The sequence below is a fragment of the Balaenoptera borealis genome (assembly GCF_965194805.1).
Source record: "Balaenoptera borealis genome assembly, chromosome: 2".
Classification (NCBI taxonomy): Eukaryota; Metazoa; Chordata; class Mammalia; order Artiodactyla; family Balaenopteridae; genus Balaenoptera; species Balaenoptera borealis.
Genome location: NC_138867.1, coordinates 145535997 through 145557136, shown reverse-complemented (window position 1 = coordinate 145557136; position 21140 = coordinate 145535997). Strand labels below are relative to the sequence as shown.

At 39.1% G+C, this 21140-nt stretch overlaps 1 long non-coding RNA gene across 2 annotated transcripts in view; it reads left to right on the top strand.

Annotated features, from left to right (window-relative positions):
• Positions 1 to 4400: 4400 nt before the first annotated feature.
• LOC309623234 overlaps positions 4401 to 21140 on the top strand; it is a 54385-nt gene continuing 37645 nt past the window's right edge. Inside the window, exon 1 of one of the 2 annotated variants that reach the window (XR_014241282.1) lies at positions 4401 to 8868. This is a non-coding gene — a long non-coding RNA (uncharacterized lncRNA). Of the gene's footprint in view, positions 8912 to 21140 lie in introns of both variants that reach the window. The other variant, XR_014241283.1, reaches the window with a different exon arrangement.

The window sequence follows — 21140 nt, the reverse complement described above, 5'->3', positions numbered from 1 at the left end:
AGAGAACCGGAGGCTACAGAAGAAGCCTGTATGCCACAGAATATGGAGGTAAAACAACATTTTGTAAGAGGGCATTTGTCTTTTCTCTGTTGGGGACCAATTCATGCTGCCCCTAATTTGGTGACTAAAACCATTTTGGATGCAGGATTCTTGGGTTAAGAAAGACTCAAGTCAGCCCCAGTAACCTTATGGTGTTAGCTATAGTAGGGTCCATATTAGTTCTCATCCGGGGGGCATTTTTGTCCCCCAGGGATACTGGCAATGTGCAACGTTTGGAAGTGACTTGGGGTGCTCTTCTCCAGATGATCCTATGACACAGCTCAACTGGAGCCCCCTCAGAGGGGTCTTCCCTGTCCATCTTACAATCACCATCTATGGTAATCACTTCATTTCATATTCTTCATAGCATTCAACAATACCTGAAATTAGCTTATGTATTTGTGTACTTGTCTAAGTCCCCCACTAGAAAGTGAGTTCCATGAAAGCAGGACTCCCTCCTGTCTTGTTAACCCTTACATCCCAGTGCCTAAGGCAATGGTAGGCGGTAGGAAACTTTCATTCCTGGTAGATCAGTGAGTAACTGAAGCCACTGTTCCTTCCTGCCCATCCTCATCTATTCATCCTTCACTACTAGTCTAAAGTTCACACCCTAGGCCTATGTAACTCCTTCCTTTTTTGACTCCTCCTAGCACTTTATAACTCTGATTGACTTTCATCTTACTCTGCTGTGCATTTGGATTCTGTGGCTGTTGTGTTGACCTCTCTGCCCTACTGTAATCTCCTCAAGGACAAGGACTGGGCTTTACTCCTGGATGTATTTCCTGGTATCCTCCCAGAGTCTACACTGTATAGACTGCTGCTTAGCTATTTGTTAGTGCCTGTTGCATTGAATTCCACTTGGATTGCCCCCCACAGGGCGGACAGGGAGCTTTCTTCTCCTTCAGCATCTTCAAGGTAGAGACACATCCTTTAGCAAACTAGATTTCACACCTAGTGAATTTTCAAGCAGACGAGCAGTTGTTAAGGTAAGAGACTGCTGAGTCAGGCTATTGTTTGAGCTCCTCTAAGTGTATATTCTCAGCAAAATCAGAGAACTTATGAAAGGATAAGTAGAGCACTGCGAAACGTGCAAAATTCCATGCTATCAATGAAATGTGGTTCTGATCTCCGCTCAACTGCTCTTTTAAGCTGGCCCGAACAATGTTCTGAGATTCTCTTTTACTAGAATAATTCCACTGAAGAATAGTAAGCATTACATTCAAGAGAGTTAGAGCTAGGACGGATCTGACAAATAATCCAGCCTGACTCTCCTTATTAAGAGACGAGGAAGCTGAAGTTTCAGGAGTGGTTGTGTCCAACATTACACAGAAGTCAGGGGCAAATGTGGGATACCCAGGCAGGCCTCCTGACCCTTGGTCAGTGCTGTTTTCAACTCAAGTTTCGTCCCTTTATCTCCGCAGCTCTTCTGATGCTGTCACGTAACATGTTTCTTCCCCCAAACTGCAAGTTTTAGTCTTTTCTGCACCCTGGCTGGTGGAATGGGGACTTGCCTCCATGGTCTGAGTTCAAGGACATTGGGAAATCTTCTCTGTTTCCTTCTTGCCCCAGTCTCCCACCCTAGTCAGTCACTGCTGCCAGAATTGCACCATAAGAGACAAGCTACTTTATGTCTGGACATAATCCGTCTTTAGATCAAAGGTTCAACCTCAAATGCCTATGGGGGCTAAGAAGGTAATATGAATGGTAAGCTTGCACAGGTGGGGCTTTGGGGGGCTGGAGAGCACAGGCCATGTCCAATGGGCCTAAAGAGGCAGCTGTGGCTCCATTCCAGATGGAGAGGCCATATCTTCTGTGTTTTCAAAAGAAGCTACAAACGAGGATTTTTTTCATTGGAACTCTTCTGAATTTTAAGCACTGGCAACAACAACAGAAAAATTAAAGTACTATCTGGCTAAAAAACAAACAAACAGAAAGACCTCTCCAAGCTGGACTTGATCTTTTACATAGGAGTGTAAAGCCATGTATAGATTCTTTCTAATGGATGGAGTTTGGGAGAGATCAGAGAAATAAAATATATCCTCAGGGACCAGGTTTAGGTAGCATGTGCAGGACCTGCAGTAGGATGGGGGGAATGAGACACGCAGGGTGCAAAAAACACTGAACTTGCATGACCTGGAGAGTGACTGCCTCCTTCAATTTTGCACCCTGGGTCCCTCACTTACCTCACCCTACCTGCAACCCTAAGCATGGCAGGGGTGGGGTGTAGGGGAGAGAGGTGATGTGAGTCAGGGGAAACCATATCTACAGGTCAGGCTGAGTGAAGCAGACAAAGTGGTGTGAAGGCCACTGAAGGCCAGTTTTGCAAGCTGTATGATGCTGCTCTGATTCCCCTGCTGTGGAGGGGGCTGGGTAGAGTGTGTCCTGTGCTAATAGCACCACTGTTTGCTTCCACGCTATTGCCAGACCTTCTGGAAGCCTTGACTCAGTCTTGCCCCAAGTGACCTCAGTGGAAATTGTGAGAAAGCAAGAAGCAGCAGTTGTTTTTATCTCCAAACCAAGCTAAGAAAACAGTTGTGGACACTGCCTGGGTCTCAGGCCTCAGCCTTTTGACTCTCTGGGAGCCCCCAGAGCTGCTGGGGACAATTCCTGGCAGGTAGGGAAGGGGGTATCAGCTAACTCAGAGGCCTCAGGAGCTTGCATAGGCCTCTGCCTCCTGTGAGCCACCTGGGGGGCAGGGCAGACTTGTTGCCCTTGAGGTGCTGTCTTGCTTAATTGTGAAGAAGGGGAGGCTGGGCCTTTGCAGAACACAGCCTCCCTGCCTCCTGAGTGGAGCCCAGCAGGAATCTGGAGGAGCAAGACTCTGAGCAGCTCCTCCTGCTGCCTCTTTGGCTCCCCAGCCACACGCCTGTGGTTTGGGCCCAGCACTGGGGACAGCTGGGTTTGTTTTGGTGTTCAAACCAGGGGGGAGGGACATGATTTTAACATCGAAAAAATAAAGTGTTTTCAAGAGAGAGAGAAGGCTTCCAGTGGGAGCGTTTGAAGGCTCTAACCCCGCCTGCTCCCTCCCAATGTCAGAGAATTTAATGCCTGATGGGAGCCAGCAGTTAGCAGCAGCCATAGGGAAATGAACAAGCAGTGCTGTGGGAGTTGGACCAATAATCCCCAAGATGTTGGGAGGGTCCACATAACCTTTACAGCGGGGGTCTCTGTAACCTCCTTGTTTACCTGAATCCTTGCTGCTACTGGCTGTTCTTAATAACTGCAGCACGTATCTGGGTCTCCAAACCCTGTGGGGCTGCTTGAAGGGGTCCAGGTGAAGGAGGGACTTGAGGGGATAGGAGAGATGTGACAGCTGTCTGCAAATGCTGGATGTTGGAGAAGCTGTCAGTTGAAAATGGGAAAAAATAGACTTTTCTGGGACCCCAGACTATAATTAGGACCCGACATGGAGCTAAAGGAGACTTATCTTCCTATTAATATAAGCAAAACACCAACAACAAAAACCTCAAGTTTTCTTTTCTTTTTCTTTTTTTTTTAAACAATCATGGATGTCTGCCAATTGTTGTGTCTGGTCTCAGTCCCCTCCTCAGAGAAGACTTCGACGAACTCCTCCCCCTCTCTTCCTCCACTACATTTGATCCTCCCTCAGTTATTCTGTGCCAGCAATCTGCTTGTTTCCCTCAAGTTACTTATCAAAGTCAATAAACATTGCGCCTACTGCCTGTTCACTTGTTCGGTTTCTGTCTACCAGTCTGGATGACAAGCTTCATGAGGGCAGAGATCTTGTGCTTCGTTCATCCTTGCTTCCCCAGTGCCTAGCATGTGGCCTGGCACGTAGTAGGAACTCAATAAACATTAGTTCTAACCAAAGCAATCTACAGATTCAATGCAATCCCTATCAAAATTACAAATGGCATTTTTCACAAAACTAGAACAAATAATTTTAAAATTTATATGGAAACATAAAAGACCCTGAATAGCCAAAACAATCTTGAGAAAGAAGAACATAGCTGGAGGAATCATGCTCCCTGACTTCAGACTATACTACAAAGCTATAGTAATCAAAACAGTATGGTACTGGCACAAAACAGAAATATATATCAATGGAACAAGATAGATAGCCCATAAATAAACCCATGCACTGATGTTCAATTAATTTATGACAAAGGAGGCAAGAATACACAGTGGAGATAAGAGAGTGTCTTCAATAAGTGGTGCTGGGAAAACCTGTAAAAGAACGAACTTAAAACATTCTCTAACACCATACACAAAAATAAACTCAAAATGGATTAAAGACCTGAATGTAAAGCCTGAAACCATAAAACTCCTAGAAAAGAACATAGGCAGAACACTCTTTGACATGAATCATAGCAATATTTTTTGGATTTGTCCTCTAAAGCAAAGGAAATAAAAGCAAAAATAAACAAATAGGATCTAATTAAACTTAAAAGGGAACCATTGACGTAACAAAAAGACAACCTACTGAATGGGAGAAAGTATTTCCAAATGATAGGACTGATAAGGGGTTAATATTCAAAATATATAAACAGCTCATCCAACTCAACATTACAAAAAAATCAAACCAATTTAAAAATGAGCAGAAGATCTGAACAGACATTTTACCAAAGAAGACATAGATGGCCAACAGGAACATGAAAAAATGCTCAACATTGTTAATCACCAGAGAAATGCAAGTTAAAACCACAATGAAATATCACCTCACACCTCTCAGAATGACTATTATCAAAAAGAACACAAATACACATTGGAGAGGGTGTGGAAAAAGGGGACCCTTCATACACTGTTGGTGGGAAGGTAAATCGGTGCAACCACTGTGGAAAACAGTATGGAGGTTCCTCAGAAAACTAAAAATAGAACTACCATATGACCCAGCAATCCCACTACTGGGTATATATCTGAGAAAAATAAAAACACTAATTCGAAAGGATACATGCACCCCAATGTTCATAGCAGCATTATTTACAATTGCTAATGGAAGCAACCTAAATGTCCACCAACAAATGAATGGATAAAGAAGATGTGGTATATATATATATAATGGGATACTACCCAGCCACAAAAAACAATGAAATTTTGCCATTTGCAACAACATGGATGGACCTGGAGGGTAATTATGCTAAGTGAAATAAGTCAGATATCACTTAAATGTGGACTCTAGAAAGTAAAACTAGTGAATGTAACAAAAAGACTCACAGATACAGAGAACAAACTAGTGGTTACCAGTGGGGATATGGAAGGTGAAAGGGGCAAGATAGGGTTAAGGGATTAAGAAGTACAAACTCTTATGCATAAAATAAATAAGGTACAAGGATATATTGTACAACACAGGTAATACAGCCAATATTTTATAAATAACTATAAATGGAGTACAACCTTTAAAAACTGTGAATCACTATGTTGTACACCTGAAACTTATATATATATATTGTACTATATACCTCAATAAAAACCAAACCAAACCAAACAAAAACCCATTAGTTGATTGACTGAATGAAGAGTGAACGAATACTTCAGGAAGAAATGAATTCCCTACCACTGGAAAGATTTAGGCAGAGGTTGGCTGGTCAATAGTCAGGGATGCTAGAAAGCTCTCCTTCCTCCTATTTCCTGCACTGGTTAGTCAGGCTAGCTGCTGGGACAAACAGACCCAAACTATAGTCAACCATCAGAGCGAGTTGGACTCGCTCAACCATCAGAGCGAGTTCTTTTTGCTTATGCTTAGTTTCAGCTGGGCAATTCTGATGGGTAGGCAGCACCTCTCTAAGGGGTGGTTCAGGGACTCAGGGCCCTTCCATCTTGTGGATCCGTCATCTTCAATACAGTAGTTCTCCCCTTAACTGCAGTTTCACTTTCTGCGGTTTCAGATTCCCATAGTCAACTGTGGCCCAAAAATATTAACTGGAAAATTCCAGATATAAACAATTCATAAGTTTTAAATTGCACGCTGTCTGAGTAGTGTGATGAAATCTCATGCTGCCCGGCTCTGTCCCACCTGGGACGTGTATCCTCCCTTTGTCCAGCGCATCCTGCCCATTATCACTTAGTAGCCACCTCAGTTATAAGATTGACTATCACAGTATCGCAATGCTTGTGTTCAAGTCACCCTTATTTTATTTACCAATGGCCCCAAAGTGCAAGAGTAGTGATGCTGGCAATTTGGATATGGCAAAGTGAAGCTATAGTGCCTCCTTTAAGTGGAAGTTGTAAAAGTTCTCTACTTAATAAGAAAAAAAAAATCAAATGCTGAGGTTGCTAAGATTTATGCTAAAAATGAATCTTCTATCCATGAAAGTGTGAAGAAGGGAAAAGGAATTCATCCTAGTTTTGCTGTCACACCTCAAACTACAAAAGTTATGGCCACAGTGTTTGATAAGTGCTTAGTTAAGATGGAAAATGAATTAAATTTATTCATTAAGATGACAAGGTTTGGGTCATGGCCCAGGAGAGAGAGGGGATGAGTTTGCTTCATAATCCGTCAGGCTGTGCTGTGCCTACATGGGCAGGAGGTGGGAGCAGATCTTTTCTGGAAGCCTCTCCAGTCCCCAGCATTTGTGTTTAAAGGTTTGTGTTTCCTTTTTGCAACAGCTTAGCACGTAAGGAAAAGTCAGATACTTATCACCTCTCTTTCTAACTTTTTAAATCCTTTTTCTTTTGCTCAAGAGTTCCCTTAAGCATTTCTGGTGTGTCATTAGGGACAGTGAGAATATTTGCTTAGGCAACCACAAAAATGCTCAGGTCTAACAGACCTGTCTAGGAATCCCAGCTTTATCACTCCCTAGGTATGTGGCACTGGACAAGTGATTCAACCTCTCTGTCCCTCTACTTTCTCCCCTGGAAAATAAGGACAATAACAGTACTACTACCTACACCTACTCTGTAATGTTGTGAGTTTTAAAAGAGCAGAGGTATGAATCATTCACGGTGCATTCACTCCAGGTTGTTGCCCCAGGTGCTTTATTTTTATCATCTTTTTAAATTCTTCACAGGAATTCTATGACTTACAGACTATTGTTCGTCCTAGTTTTATAGAGGAGAACACGGAATCACTGAGAGAGAAAGCAGCTTGCCTAAAGTCATGCAGCTAATAGATTAGGAACACGGACTCGAACAAAGTCATCCAATTTCAGAGTCCACAAGGTATGTAAAAGATGATAGCAATCATGATTACCAAGAGGATGATTTTTTTGGTTGTTATCATTTGCTCTCAAGCCAGTTCTAGGCTTACTTATAATATTAGTCATGATTTGCAAAACATTTCACAGTCTATAAAGTGCTTTTGTGGCTCTTAGCTAGATAGTTCTTCACAATGACTCTGAGGTACAATCACTATGGTACCCCTTTTATAGGTGATAGAAATGAGCCTCAGAAGGCAATGAGTCACTGGCCCAAGGTCACACAGCTAGAATATGGTGGAGGTGGCTCTCAAACTCTAATTTTTGACAAAGCTGTTGCCCTGGTTAAATTCAAGTTAATATTTGTTAGAATGGTGCCTGGCACATAGTAAGCATGATATAAGTGTTTGTTGAATAAATTAATTAAATAAATATCACATGTCACTGATCTCCTCAACAAATATTTCTCTAGCACCTGCTACCATCTGGGAAGTGAGGGGGGCTGTAACTGTGAGCCTGGGTCTCTTGTCCCCATCCACCCCCCCACCTTGTGTCCAGTGTCCTTAGGCTGCCTCTTGGCTGGGCTGGTCTGTTTCTGTTCACCTTCCCCCTTGCTCTGGCCTGCTTTTTGGCAGCTCCCTATGATCTGGGCTCCTCCCCACAATTAAAAAAAAGATTGGCTTCTCACTGTTCCTGTTTTTCAGGCCTCTGCTTGCTACAGTCTGACGGAATTGTCTTCTAGAAGGTGTTGTTAACTAACAGTGATCTGATGGGTCACAGTGCCCTCTCACATAACTGATTTACAGTGGGCTTCAATTAACCTGAAGGAATTATTAGTGGTGGAATTTCAGGCCTCTGCATAGGCCAAGGGGGAGACAATTTGATGAGAGGGCCAGAAGTCACAGCACAGAAACTTGTGAAGCAGGAGGGCCAACTCTGCTCAGGGTTTTACATGAAGTCCACTCTGACTGGAAGATTGGTGATGCTTCTTTCACTCTGCCCTCTTTCGTAAAAGCTCTTCCTTAAGCTGCTTCAGAAGATTCCTAACATTCCTTGTCAAATGGAGCCCCACATGATTTCTAACTCATGTTTTTTATGGAACAGACCCAGAAATTCCCAAACAATGAGGAAATAGAATTGAGAAATATGTGTACACTTAGTCAACAAGTTTTATTGAGTCTCTGTTATATGTCAGGTACTGTTTGAAGTGCCGAGGAGGCGAGAAAAAGCAAGTAAGCCATGGGTTCCTAAGAGCTTTGAGATGGCCTGTAAAATGTGTTTCTGCCTTTTAAACCTTGAGGGGGAGTTGTACCAGGTGATCCCCTAAAGTATCTTGGGCTTTAAGACCTATGAGCACATGACATGACAACCTATTGTTTTTGCTAGTTCAAAGAACTCCTTCCTTCTACAAGTAAAGACATCATGAAAATGGGGTGTGTCTGAGACTTCCGGTCATATCCTAGTACCCCTTTTTTCTTCACCTGTAGTAACAGAACTTCTGATTTATAGCTGGGCATTTGGCTACAGGGGATAAAGACTGTATTTTCCATCTTCTTTTGCAGCTGAAGGTGGCCATGTGACTAAATTCTGACCAAGGAGATGTGAGCAGAAACACGTGTGCAACTTCTTCTGGCCGCACTCTTAAACTGAAGGGATATGCTCCCTCCCATTTCCTCTTCTGACTCTCAGAGAGTGAGGATGTGGTGATGAGCCATCAAGGGCCATGGGGATAAAGGTATACCCTGGGGATAGTGGAGCAACAAGATAGAAGAAGAAATGTAAATTGCTTTTTTTGTTGTTGTTTAAGCTACTGATATTTGGGGGCCTCCATCATAGCACCCAATTAGCTCTATCAATTAGTGAAAGAGTGAGTTAAATTTTTCTATTATGATTACTGATTTGTCTATGTATTTCTTTGATTCTGTCCATTTTCATGTCTTTTGAAGCTTTTTATTAGACATTTACCGATTTATGATTACATGTATTTTTGATGAATTGACACTGTTATTTTGAAATGCCCCTATTTATCTCTGGTATCACTTTTTTGCCTCAAAATATATTTAATTTTAATTTAATATAGCCACTCTAGCCTTCTTATGCTTATATGCATGGTATAGTGATTTACTCCATGGATGTGCATGGGACATCCATCTACTTTCAACCTATATGTGTCTTTATGTTTGAAGTGTGAGTTGCAGGCAGTATATAGTCTAGTCTTGCTTTTACATACATTCTCATAATTTAGTTGAAGTGTTTAGTCCCATCACATTTAAAATAATAAAATTTGTATTTTAAAACAGTTTAAGAATTACAGAAGAATTGCAAACACAATCCAGAGAGTTCCCATAAACTATCAGTACATACACAGTTTCCCCTATTAGTAATATCTTACCTTAGTAGCCCATTACCTTTAATATAATTATTGATGTGGCTGGATTTAGATCTACCATTTCAATATTTGATTTCTGTTTTTCCCTCTGTTTTCTGCTCTTGTTTTCTTCTGAATTACTTTAATTTTAGAATTCTCAATTTCTCTTTTGGCTTTTTAGCTATACCTCTTTGCATTACATTTTTAGTGGTTACTCTAAAGGACTACAATATAAAATTTTCACTTTTCGAAGTCTGATTAGAGTTAATACTGTGCCACAGCACATAAAATGTAGAATACTTGTGATGATATAATTTCATTTACTTCCCCGTAATCTGCCATCTTTTATGGTATAGTTGTCATATATAGTCTATCTACCTATGTTATAAACCCTTATAGTTTTTCCTTAGACTGTCATATGCATTTAAAGAAATTAAGAGTAAAAAACAGCTTTTATATTTATCCAGATACTTATTATTTCTGATGCTCTTAATTCCTTCCTGAAGATTTGATTTTTCCTCTGGTATCATTTGCTTTAAGCCTGATGAATTTTCTTCATCATTTCTTGTAATACAAGTGCTCTGGCAACAAACTGTCTTAGTTTTCTTTTAACTGAAAATTTCATTTTAGTCTCCTTTTTAAAGAGGCTGGGTATAGAATTATGTCCCTGGATATAACAATATGGATTGATTGTTTTTTTGCTTGTAACATTTTAAAGCTGCTGCTCCCCTATCTTCTGACCACTATGATTTCTGATAAGAAGTTCATGGTCATTTGAGTCATTGGTCCCTTGTACATAACGTGTTTTTCTCCAGCTTCCTTAAAGATTTTCTCTTTATATTTATTTTCCAGCAACTTAACTATAATCTGTTAGGCATTTTTCCCCTTCTGCTTTGATTTTTCTGACTATTTTGAATCTATAAATTTATGTCTTTCAACAAAATTTAGAAAGTTTTCAGTCATTATTTCTTCACATATTTTTTCTATCCCATATTTTTCCACCTTCTCCTTCTGAGAATGTAATTACACATATGTTAAATATTTTGATCTTATCCCATAGTTTTCTGAGGCCACGGCCATTGTTTCAGATTCACCATTTCTATTCCTCTGTTTTTCAAGTTTACCAATGCTTTTCTATCAACTTCATTCTGCTATTAAACCCAACCAATGGCTTTTTAAAAAAATTCAGGTATTACATTTTTCAGTAACCATTTTTCAGCAAAACATGGTGATAAGTTTGAGTAAGTGAATCAGAAACATATGGACTATATTTTGTCTGAAACTACATAGAGATTTTAATACACAGAGAAGAACACTCTCAAGAGAACTTTTTAAATTTTGGGTTTAAAAATATTTTCCATTTATCTGTTTAGATTTCCTATGTTTTTATTCATTACAAGTATATTTTCTTTTTTCTCATTATGTGGTTATATTAGCTGCTTTACAGTCCTTGTATAATTCCAACATCTGGGTCATCTTGGAGTCTGATCATCCTTAGAGAATGATTCACATTTTCTTGGTTCTTCATTTGCTGAGTAATTCTGAATTATATCCTGGATATTACAAATGCTACATTGTGATGACTCTGGATTCTATCATATTCCTTGAAAGAGTGTAGATGTTTTAGTTTCAGCTGGAAATTAACTTGGTTAGATTCAAACTGCAAATTCTTGCCTGTGGTTAGTGACAACTCAGATATTGGTTCAGTTCTAGTTGCAAGATGCTATATGTCTGATTTGCTCATGCATAGTGTATGAGTTAGCCAGACACTAGGGAAGAGTTTTTGCATAGAATTTGGGGCACCCCTTTTCTGGTCCTCTCTTTTCTGAGTTTTGCTCTCACTGTCTAGCAGCTGTGCTTACCTAGTCTCTGTTCTCTAGTTCTTCAGGTTAGAAAGATGGTGGGTTTTCTTTGGGATTTTAGCTGCTTCATGCTGTACTGCTACTTAGGTCTCACCTGAGGCTAAAGCTATAAAAACTGGAAATTCTGTACTAGTACCTTCTTTGAAGTTTTGATTTTCCTCCAAATATGCCTGCTTTTGTTAATTTTCTGGAGCCTTCTGATAGTTGTTTTTAAAAATGTACTCCAGAGTTCATAGTTTTTGTTTGAAGGATGGTCAGTCTGTTAGGAGTTTAATTTGATGCACTGAAATGGAACTCTGGAATTCTGAATGTATTAACTTTTTATACTTATGTTTAAAACTATTTGGAAGAATCTAAAAATTCTGAACTTATATTATGGAACATCAACTTAATGGCATATTGTGCAGACATTAAAACAGAGTTAAGACTAAATAACAACTAAAAAAAATGGTACAAATGAACCTATTTACAAAACAGAAATAGAGTCATAGATGTAGAAAACAAACTTATGGTTACCAAGGAGGAAAGAGTTGGGGAGGGATAAACTGGGAGATTGGGACTGACATATACACACTACTATATATAAAATAGATAACTAATAAGAACCTACTGTATAGCATAGGGAACTCTACTCAATACTCTATAATGACGTAATTGGGAATGGAACCTAAAAAAGAGTGGATATATGTATATGTATAGCTGATTTGCTTTGCTGTACAGCAGAAACTAACACAACATTGTAAATCAACTATACATCAATAAAAACCAATTTAAAAAAGACTAAGTAATAACTAAGAAACATTTATGATTAAGTGAAATTTTCATTATGTAAAATCATGTCTCCACTTTGATTACAGCTTTGTAAGAATTTGTGAATATGTGTAAAAAACAAATGGGAGGAAACAGGAAGAAAAGGAAAATGTTTTATTTTTAATGTATTCTTTATCTTTTAAAAAAGCATTTCTGTTGTCCTTGCAGTAAATTTCAATGCAGTTAAAAATAATTCAGGGAGAGAAATATTTGATTTCAACCCTATGCCAAATTTTGGACAGAGTATTGGAAGAAAAGGAAGATGAAACAGATTCTGATTCTGGGCACTGAGTGAAGTGTTTCTGGACTGAGGCTTCCAAGAGAGGAGTGGAGAAGCAGAGCCCAGCCAGGATTGGAAACCACATGCACCTTGGAGCTTGGAATGCATCCTCCTCCCTTTGAGGGTCAAGTCCAATGCCCTCATGGGAAATTTAACTTCCTGCTCTAAAGACAAGTAGCTCAGAGAAACTCCAAAAGTCATAGACTTTAAATGAGCCTTGCAAAACATGGCGATAAGTTTGAGGAAGTGAATCAGAAACATATGGACTATATTTTGCCTGAAACTACACAGAGATTTTAATACACAGAGAAGAACATTCTCAAGAGAACTAGCACATTTTAGCATTCCTTACCCAAATCCCAAACATCTGAGAGATGCTTTTGAATAACTTCTTTAAAAAACAAAACCAAAAAAGCCCCCAAACCCTCCTAGTTTCAGAACTTGAAAAGAAAGTTCTGGATTATCATGTCTTTCCATAGCTTGTCCCAATCACTCTTTCTCTATATCAAAGGATTTTCCTGGTATAATACTGCCTCAGAGAGGTAAAAGGAAAAAGATCTGTGATCTGCCATTTACCACCTCTGGGAACTGGGGGAGTTTATTTTAGTGGCATGAGCTCTAGTTTCCTCATCTATAAAAGAGGGCTATTATATCTTCTTTGCAGAGTTGTGGACGAGAGATAATATCTATATACAATGTCTCTGTATAAAATGTCTGGCCCATAGTTAACTTTTGGTAAGCACCTAGCAATTAATTATTACATTGCTAAATAAATCTGTCCATTCAACACAGGGTTTTTCTTATTCTCTAAACATACAGTAGTAATTTTTTTCTAGTTAAATTACTATTTAATTTATTGTTTGCATTAAAAGATGGGAGAAGATAAGGATTGAGCTAGAAAGTGGGTTAAATATGCTATTTTTAAGTCATTAGAACTGGGTTAAAAATTTGTCTCTACTAGATATGGGCTATATGACTAAGTTAAGAGATTTAAATTCTTTTATCTACAAAATGGAAACAATAGCACTTACCTCTTAGTGTTGTGAAGATGAAATAAGACAAGGGATTAATCTCCAAAATTTACAAACAGTTCAAGTGGCTCAATATCAAAAAAACAAACAATCAAAAAATGGGCAGAAGACCTAAATAGATATTTCTCTGAAGAAGACATACAGATGACCAAGAAGCACATAAAAGATGCTCAACATTGCTAATTATTAGAGAAATGCAAATCAAAACTACAATGAGAGGGTTTCCCTGCTGGCGCAGTGGTTAAGAATCTGCCTGCCAATGCAGGGGACGAGGGATCAAGCCCTCGTCCGGGAAGTTCCCACACGTTGCTGAGCAACGAAGCCCGTGAGCCACAACTACTGAGCCTGCACTCTAGAGCCTGTGCTCTGCAACAAGAGAAGCCGCCACAATGAGAAGCCCACACACACCGCAATGAAGAGTAGCCCCCGCTCACCGCAACTAGAGAAAGCACGCACGCAGCAAGGAAGACCCAACGCAGCCAAAAATAAATAAAATAAATAAATTAAAAAAAAAAAACTACAGTGAGGTATCACCTCACACCAGTGAGAATGGCCATCATCAAAAAGCCTACAAACAATACATGCAGGAGAGGGTGTGGAGAAAAGGGAACCCTCCTACACTGTTGGTGGGAATGTAAATTGGTACAGCCACTGGGGAGAACAGCATGGAGGTTCCTTAAAAAACCAAAATTGAGCTACCATATGATCCAGCAATCCCACTCCTGGGCATGTATTGGGAGAAGATCATGGTTTGAAAGGATACACGCACCCCAATGTCCACTGCAGCACTGTTTACAATAGCCAAGACATGGAAGCAACCTAAATGTCCATCGACAGAGGAATGAATAAAGATGTGGTACATATATACAATGGAATATTACTCAGCCATTAAAAAGAATGAAATAATGCCATTTGAAGCAACATGGATGGACATGGAGATTATCATACTAAGTGAAGTAAGTCAGACAGAGAAAGACAAATATCATATGATATGGCTTACATGAGGAATCTAAAAAAAAAACAAACAAATGAACTTATTTACAAAACAGAAACAGACTCACAGACTTAGAGAAGGTTACCAGGAAGGAAGGGGGAGGGGGAGGGATAGACAGAGCGTTTGGGATTGACATGTTCACACTGCTATACTGATTGATTGATTGATTGATTTTTTTCCCTGTTCAGCCTTGATCTTTATTTTTTTAATTTAATTTAATTTTTTTAGCATCTTTATTGGAGTATAATTGCTTTACAATGGTGTGTTAGTTTCTGCTGTGTAACAAAGTGAATCAGCTATATGTATACATATATCCCCATGTCTCCTCTCTCTTGCATCTCCCTCCCACCCTCCCTATCCCACACCTCTAGGTGGACACAAAGCACTGAGTTGATCTCCCTGGGCTATGCGGCTGCTTCCCACTAGCTATCTATTTTACATTTGGTAGTGTATATACATCCATGCCACTCTCTCACTTCATCCCAGCTTACCCTTCCCTCTCCCTGTGTCCTCAAGTCCACTCTCTATGTCTCCGTCTTTATTCCTGTCTTGCCCCTAGGTTCTTCAGAACCTTTTTTTTTTTTTTTTTAGATTCCATTTATATGTGTTAGCACACAGTATTTGTTTTTCTCTTTCTGACTTACTTCACTCTGTATGACAGTCTCTAGGTCCATCCACCTCACTACAAATAACTCAATTTCATTTCTTTTTATGGCTGAGTAACATTCCATTGTATATATGTGCCACATCTTCTTTATCCATTCATCTGTCGCTGGACACTTAGGTTGCTTCCACGTCCTGGCTATTGCAAACAGAGCTGCAATGAACATTGTGGTACATGACTCATTTTGAATTATGGTTTTCTCGGGGTATATGCCGAGTAGTGGGATTGCTGGGTCAAATGGTAGTTCTATTTTTAGTTTTTTAAGGAACCTCCATACTGTTCTCCATAGTGGCTGTATCAATTTACACTCCCACAAACAGTGCAAGAGGGTTCCCTTTTCTCCACACCCTCTCCAGCATTTATTGTTTATAGATCTTTTGATGATGGCCATTCTGACTGGTGTGAGGTGATACCTCACTGTAGCTTTCATTTGCATTTCTCTAATGATTAGTGATGTGGAGCATCCTTTCATGTGTTTATTGTCAATCTGTATATCTTATCTGGAGAAATGTCTATTTAGGTCTTCTGCCCATTTTTGGATTGGGTGTGTGTTTTTTTGATATTGAGTTGCATGAGCTGCTTGTATATTTTGGAGATTAATCCTTTGTCAGTTGCTTCGTTTGCAAATATTTTCTCCCATTCTGAGGGTTGTCTTTTCATCTTGTTTATGGCTTCCTTTTCTGTGCAAAAGCTTTTAAGTTTCATTAGGTCCCATTTGTTTATTTTTATTTTTATTTCTATTTCACTAGGAGGTGGGTCAAAAAGGATCTTGCTGTGATTTATGTCATAGAGTGTTCTGCTTATGTTTTCCTCTAAGAGTTTTATAGTGTCCAGTCTTACATTTAGGTCTTTAATCCATTTTGAGTTTATTTTTGTGTATGGTGTTAGGGAGTGTTCTAATTTCATTCTTTTACATGCAGCTGCCCACTTTTCCCAGCACCACTATTGAAAAGGCTGTCTTTTCTCCATTGTATATTCTTGCCTCCTTTATCAAAGATAAGGTGACCATATGTGCGTGGGTTTATCTCTGGGCTTTCTATCCTGTTCCATTGATCTATATTTCCTTTTTTTGTGCCAGTACCATATTGTCTTGATTACTGTAGCTTTGTAGTATAGTCAGAAGTCAGGGAGCCTGATTCCTCCAGATGTATTTTTCTTTCTCAAGATTGCTTTGGCTATTCGGGGTCTTTTGTGTTTCCATACAAATTGTGAAATTTTTGTTCTAGTTCTGTGAAAAATGCCATTGGTAGTTTGACAGGGATTGCATTGAATCTGTAGATTGCTTTGGGTAGTATAGTCATTTTCACAATGTTGATTCTTCCAATCCAAGAACATGGTGTATCTCTCCATCTGTTGGTATCATCTTTAATTTCTTACATCAGTGTCTTATAGTTTTCTGCATACAGGTCTTTTGTCTCCTTTCCTAGGTATTTTATTCTTTTTGTTGCAGTGGTAAATGGGAGTGTTTCCTTAATTTCTCTTTCAGATTTTTCATCATTAGTGTATAGGAATGCAAGAGATTTCTGTGCCTTAACTTTGTATCCTGCTACTTTACCAAATTCATTGATTAGCTCTAGTAGTTTTCTGGTAACATCTTTAGGATTCTCTGTGTATACTATTATGTCATCTGCAAACAGTGACAGTTTTACTTCTTCTTTTGCAATTTGTATTCCTTTTATTTCTTTTTCTTCTCTGATCGCCGTGGCTAGGACTTCCAAAACTATGTTGAATAATAGTGGTGAGAGTGGACATCCTTGTCTTGTTCCTGATCTTAGAGGAAATGCTTTCAGTTTTTCACCATTGAGAATGATTTTTGCTGTGGGTTTGTCGTATATGGCCTTTATTATGTTGAGGTAGGTCCCCTCTATGCCTATTTTCTGGAGGGTTTTTATCATAAATGGGTGTTGAATATTGTCGAAAGCTTTTTCTGCATCTGTTGAGATGATCATATGGTTTTTATCCTTCATTTTGTTAATATGATGTATCAGATTGATTTATTTGTGTATATTGAAGAATCCTTGCATTCCTAGGATAAACCCCACTTGATCATGGTGTATAATCCTTTCAGTGTGCTGACACACTGCTATATTTAAAATAGATAAACAACAAGGACCTACTGTGTAGCACAGGGAGTTCTGCTCAATACTCTGCAATAACCTAAATGGGAAAAGAATTTGAAAAAGAATAGATACATGTATATGTACAACTGAATCACTTTGCTGTACACCTGAAACTAACACAGCATTGTTAATCAGCTATACCCCAATATAAAATAAAAATTAAAAAAACACAATATATGTAACTGGCATAGCACCTGAATGTAGTAATTGCTCTAAAAACAGTAACTGTCATCATCATCATATCAATATTCTATCAGATGGCAAATATTCTTTCTTTTCCTTACTCTTCCCTATCTTAAATATCCCAATCTAGTTAGATACCAAAAATCACCATCTACAATAAAACACTACACACAGTACACTAGATTTTTGGGTCCTTCCATCCTTTTCTTCTTGGGTCAACTTTACGTAATATTATTATTCACATTTACCTCTTGGAAGCATTTGCAGCTATAGTTTGCTGGAAAGATGGTGTCTAACCACATATTCTTTACAAGTAGATTCACTACTAGTGTGAAATTGAAAGTTTTGGTGACATAGGGAATGATCATTGAATGAGTCAATTTCATGTTTCTTAACTGAACCCCGAGATTCTCAGGCCCTCATTCTACAAAAAGAGCAAGCAACCCCAGGTGTAATTTTACCCTCTGTATCTCCTTGAGAGGTCTGTTGGAAGTAGTTATAGCATGTAAAAGTTGAAAGGCACTTTGGAGGCAATCTTTTGACCGATACTTATTGATCACTTGCTTTGTGTTCAGTACTGTGCTAAATGGCATAAAAAGGCATAAAAAGGAAAATCTGTAAGGTACAATCCCTAACCTCAGTGAGCTCACAACCCAAGTGGGATATTAAAGGCTACTAAAATGCAAAATTTCCCCAAGGATTAATATCTTCAGCAGGGGACATTAATTGACTTGGCCTAGGGAAGAAAGGAGGGGAAGACCTACTGGTGCTTTGCATGAATTATCTCATTTAATTCTTCTAACATCCTATGACACAAGCACTTCATTATCCCCATTTAACAGATGAAGAAGACCCAGAGAGGTTATATAGTCTCTCCTACTAAGACAAAACAAAACAGTGAGCTGACTTTATGATTGTGCTGAAAGTCAGACAGAAATGATCCTTCTAGTTTAGGGGGAAAAAAAAGGAGGACAAGCCTTTCCACTTTGCCCATCTGTAAAATGGGTTAATAGCTACTAACAAGCAAGGAAAAAGGAGACAAAGTGAAATCCTCTATGGGAAATACATATTTTTTTATGGTTAGAATACTATAAAAATGTTACAGTTCAATTCAGACCTCTAAGCTCTTTCCTCTTGTTGTGTCAACTTCCCTAAATCGAGTTGGCTTCTAAAAGACTGCTCTGAATGTACTAAAGCATCATCTCACTTCACATAATAAAACACCATGCAGCCTACATGCAGATCATTTTTGCAATAATGTTACAGTGACAAAAACTGACAAGTTTCTTGTCAGAACATCTTGGTTATTAAAAATATATTAATAGCTCATTTTTCAAGATACTGTATTAATTCTGCTCATTTCCTATTGAAACTTATTGAATACTAAGAGCCTAATCAACCAGAAGTAGTGTTCAGTGGCCACAAAGAGTATGCTCCATTAAAGAAAAAAAAGAATTATGACCAAAAAGGTAATTATAATACATTTTATTTATCTGGCACTGAGTTCCTCTAATGGCTGAATGGCTTTATAATTCACATAGGAAAGGGTTGAAGACGTAATGTGTCCAAAAGTAAAATTAAAGACAGCGGCAGGCAATAAGGTTTAAGAGCTTTTCCGAACTCTTCAGAAAAGAGGGTCTGCTTAAAGTGCTTTTGCAATGGGTTTTCCTTTTTCTGTTTTCTTCCCCCACTATCTTAATATCTACATATCTGAATGATCAGAAACAACTACGAGCCACCTCGAAACCAGAAATTTCCCCTCTACTACATATTAGCAGTGTGACTTTGGACATTCTTAACACTTTATTTAGTCCAAACGACTATCAGATTTTAGGTGTCATTCTCTGGGTATCAGTAAAATCATACTGAAATAATATGTCATACCTTGCAGGGGTTGTGCTAAGACTTAAGATTAATGTATGTGGAATATAGGCACATTGTAGACACTCAATAAATGATGGTATTACTCTTCTTACTCCAAATAGATGAGACTTTTTAAGGGTGGGGATTATATTTTATTCAACTTTGTATCCACAGCACTAGCACCATGCTTGGCATACGGTAGATATTTAGGATATGTTTGTCACACTACACTGGAGTCCCAGACCTGAAGCAATGTCTGATCTTAAAATCCCTCTAAGCATCATAGCATCTTGTTCTCTCTGGGTGCCCAATAAATGTTTGCTTTTGACTACACAATAACAACTTAATGATTATTGATTAAATATTGAGCTTCATTTTTACCCTCAAGGATCTTAAAATTGATTTTGAAAAGCTAGGTTTATACATATGAAACGATGGGAGAACACAGCCTGTGATGGATTTTCATTTCTCTTCTCTGCCCAACCTCCATTTCTTCTTTTTCCTCTTTTTCTGGTAACACATCTTGGTTTTCCTTGCTGGAACTGACACTCCACACTCCATGCTATTAGGAGCTGTTCAGCATTCTCCAGAAAATATATACTATTAAAGAATCCAACACTATAGTCATTTCTGCCATGTGGAGCTACTCAGGTCATCATGTGACTCAGGCCAGACTAATTGGAGCATCACATTCCTGTGGCTACAGCAATTGACTCAGAGATGGGTAGAAAGTCATCAGAAGCTTGTCAAAAATGTACCCTCTGAACTGAATCTTACAGAAGTTACAGACTACTCTGATAAGCTCAAAGAATATATTATCAGCAGAACACCAGGAGACCACAGGCTGTAGGATGTTCAGAGACTTCAGCTGCTTGAGATGCTTCAGCTTCCCATGGAAGATGCTCTTGGGTTGGTGATGATGGAACTGGGCCCATCAGGCACAAGGTCCTGACAGTCTCAGGAAATTCCCAGTGAGGCATCACACTGTAAAACTGTAGCTTCGTGGTTGCAAAAACTGACTTTAGCAACTCCTGTCAATTTCTTAGTTCGCCATGAACACCAGTATGCTGCACTGTGCACAAGTCATGTAATAATAGCCAAGTGTCCCTATGCTGGTGCCACAGTTATCTAATGATGACAGTCATCTCCTGGGTCTAGGAGGAGGTGAGCACAGCAGGCCAACAACAAGCATGTGCCCAGTCAGACCCAATGATACTCCTACATGGGAATTCTGTGGAACTGCTGGGAAACAGGAAATCTGCTTCCTGCTGGTGTTATTAAGAGGACAAGATTCAACTTGGAGCTGCTGGCAGCTATCATGCCATCGTGAGGTGGAGATCTTGAGAAAGGAGCTCACCCAGAGGAAGAGGGAGTGGAGAAAATTGAGCTGAGTCCTGATGGTATCATTTGAGCCTCAGGATCCAGTCATGCCTGAAGTAAGTTTACCCCTGGACCTTTCAGTTTTGCAGCAAACAAATAGCCTCTTTTTGTTTTTGCTTAAGACAGTTTAAATTGTAAACCGTCATTTGCAAGCTACCACACAAACAAATGTGTGACTCAGATTACAAATGTGATTTCAGAGAACGAAGCAGAAATTATTCTTAGAATAACTAGGTTAACTTCTTGAAGCACATGGAATATAGACTGGTTCTTTGCGAACTGGAGAATATTTGCGTTAGTACAAAAGGGAGGATTTCTACATGCTGAAACAGATTTTTAAAAACAACATAAAAGAGGATAAACGAAGAAACGGAATGTGGAAACAGTCTGATGACAGAAAGAGCACCAGAGGGTCAAGGTTCTAGTCCCTACTCGGCTATCAACCAACCTGA